This window comes from Rhagoletis zephyria, unplaced genomic scaffold (assembly GCF_001687245.7).
Source record: "Rhagoletis zephyria isolate East Lansing unplaced genomic scaffold, Rhagoletis_zephyria_1.1 Rzeph_scaffold_00915, whole genome shotgun sequence".
Lineage (NCBI taxonomy): Eukaryota > Metazoa > Arthropoda > Insecta > Diptera > Tephritidae > Rhagoletis > Rhagoletis zephyria.
The window spans coordinates 1-3,236 of NW_016157999.1; the positions used below are offsets into that span (position 1 = coordinate 1).

The window sequence follows — 3,236 nt, forward strand, 5'->3', positions numbered from 1 at the left end:
GGTTAAACATCTTTATCGACGTTACCGACTCCCTGTTATATGAATGGAGCCGAATACGTCGATAACAATGTTTAACTGGACATTATATTACATTTATATTGAGCCCAAATGCGTCATTTGGGCGAGAAACCTCAAATGCGAGGCCAAATCACGCATTTCTCCATACAAATTCACATTTCCAGAATGACGCATTTCGACGCATTTACACAAAATCACGAAACAAATGCGTTCCAATTGCCGTACTATTTTATTGAACGCACTCAGAAACAAAAGTTCCACAAAAGCTTTGGTTTGTCTTTGACATTTGGAATTTTTCAAACACAAAACAAACACAACGAAATAAATAAATCTTTGAAATTTGTGTGTAAAAATTGTTAATTTATACAAGAGCTTTACACATTTTTAGTTTAATCAAAGAATNGTTTACATACATTTTGTTTTTGTCTTCCCTTTTCATTTGATGAGAAGTCAAAGCAAATGCGGATCAAGCAGTGTAAACACCTTCAAATGACTGATTTCAAATCACGCATTTTGGTCCAATGTAAATGTAATATTAGTGTTAACCAGACATTGAGTAACCGGCCCATTCAGCTATAGAAAAACTAAAAATACAGATTGCTAGTACTTTTTACGCTGATTTTAACTACATAAATATTATTTGCCGCAATTAAAAAGTAAAGTAGATATAAAAGGTTAAACAAAAAAATTGTGATATCTTAAAATATTAATATTTTCTAAACTGCGTAACCGATTCAAAAGGTAATGATGTCAGAATAAGGATGCTTAATTTATCTTCAAGCTGATATATAAAATGTTTATGCTTTTTTATATATTTCAGCCAAAAATATTATAAAACCAAAAAAAATTCAAAATTTTTTCATAAAATAACCTTTTTTTAGAAAAAGTCTATAATCAATGCTAAAAAAAATGTATTATTTAGATAGTGCAGGTTTTTACCTTTAATCTGATATACATATTATGTTATGAATTGCTTTAGAGTTTTCAGAATTCAGTGATAATAAAAAATATAAATACATGTATGTGCAAATGCATATTGTAGTTAATTAAAAGGGTTGGCTTTCCATTATGGCCGTTCGTTAAAGGGGCGGTGGGGGAAAGGTAAGTGGGCATGGCACCTCTAACCCACCTTTTTGAAGCGGGAATGAACCGCCATCGACAAAAATGCAACCCCCGGCCACCTAGGTCCCCTATGGTTCCCTAGGGACCCCTTAGAAAAATGGCCAAAAATCACAAGTCTCATTTGCGTTTTTTCGCTTGATGAAATGTTCAATATTCATTTGCACAATACATTTTTATATAATCATTTTTATATACAAGACATTTTTATAACACACCCATAATAGACTTCACTGGGGCGGCAGCCCCAGGTTTACCACACCGAAAGGGTGACCTCATCCTTTCCCAAGGCTACATCACTGGGGCGGTATCCCCAGTTGGTGCACACCAAAAGGAGAATTCTATTTGGTAAGGATTATAATCCCTAAGTGCGGCCAAAGGCCGCCTACACAGAAAGGTGTTCTCTGCAAAAGGTGTTCAGCTCCGCTTCTTCGGCAATACAGAAAGCAGAATTCTACTTTGTAAGGGTTATGATCCCTAAGCGCGGCCGAAGGCCGCCTACGCAGAAATAAGTTTTGGGCAAAAGAAACTATGATATCACCCATACTTGTCACTTGCATGTAAATGCTTTTAATTTTTTTTATCACTAAATTCTTAAACCTCAAAAGTAGATCATAATAAAATATGTATATCAAATTAAAGGTAAGAACTTGAACTTTCTAAATAATATATACGTCTTTAGTATTGATTGTGTACTTTTTTCTAAAAATGGTTATTTTATGAAACAATTATAACATTTTATTTGTTTTTTAATATTTTAGGCTTAAATATAAAACAAAGCAAACACATTTTATATATCTACTTAAAGATAGATTAATTGTCTTTATTTTGATATTATTACAAATTAATTATTATTAAAATATTAATATTTTGAAATATCACAAACATTGTTTTAACCTTTTATATCTTCTTTACTTTCTAATTGCGGCAAATAATATTTATATAGTTGATATCAGCGTAAAAAGTACTGAATTTTTAGTTTTTAAAATAAATACATTTTTTAAATTTTGGAAATAAATACCATATAATGTATGTACTCTGGTTAATAATATCATAAAATGTATTAGAACCACCATTTAATGTTATATTTGATACAAATTAATATTGCTGCCCCAAACGCTCTGCGCATTGCCACTGAATAATAGATTTACTTAAAATTACATCCCTGGTCCTTGTTCCTTCTGTATCGCATCGTGGTGAATTCACATTTCTCAGAAATTTGACAACAAAACAAAACGAAGGGAGTATTTTATTTACTAATTTTTCCGATTTCTATTGTTTAATGTAAATGTATGTCTATTTAGGATATGTTGAGCCAACAAAGAAGGCGCATTTGGAAAATGCCTATAAGCAGGCTGGAATTTGGAAAAGTAAGTGCCTGGTTGCAGCATATCTATGTATTAAAAAGTATTTAATTAAATTGTTTAATAGAAATGTTATAAATCGAGCGGCTCATTTACGATGTGCTCCAAATATTTGGCGAACTTTTTTCGCCTTTTCAACGTGCTAAGTAACAAGTTAAGATGACTGCCATCACGGCCGGTAAGAAACCGCAAGCAAAGGGCAGACAACCTTCCAGGAAGCTGCCTCCTGTCCCCGAGTCGAAGCAGAAGTTCAGCAAGAAGCAGGTCAGCAAACTGCTACCCTGATCAAACGTAAACTAAAGCGCTCTGCTGTGATTGCACTCTGTAAACGTGAAAACTTGGTGCATGCTGAGAAATATCAAACAAGAAAACTCGGTGATGGACGCCGTGAGATGAAGTTGCGCTGTGTGGTAAAGAAATGCGGCCAATTCTACGGGCCTGAAAAATCCAAATTGGCTTTTGTGATCCGTATCCGCGGTATCAACAAAGTTGCACCAAAAGTGCGTAAAGTTTTACAGTTCCGTCTTCGCCACATTAAAACGATGTGTTCATCAAATTGAACAAGGCAACCATTAATATGCTACGTAGGCCGAACCCTATATGGGGTTATCCAAATCTTAAATCAGTCCGTGAATTGATGTACAAACGTTGAATTGTCAAGCACAACCATCAATGTGTCCCAATCTCTGACAGCTTTGTGATCGAACGCAAATTTCGCAAAGCGCACGAAATTCA

At 34.1% G+C, this 3,236-nt stretch overlaps 1 long non-coding RNA gene across 1 annotated transcript; it reads left to right on the forward strand.

Moving 5' to 3' along the window:
* Positions 1 to 2,430: 2,430 nt before the first annotated feature.
* LOC108362047 (uncharacterized) lies at positions 2,431 to 3,012 on the forward strand. The gene is made up of 2 exons (XR_001847410.1): positions 2,431 to 2,507; positions 2,569 to 3,012. It is a non-coding gene; the product is annotated as an uncharacterized LOC108362047 (long non-coding RNA).
* Positions 3,013 to 3,236: the final 224 nt, after the last annotated feature.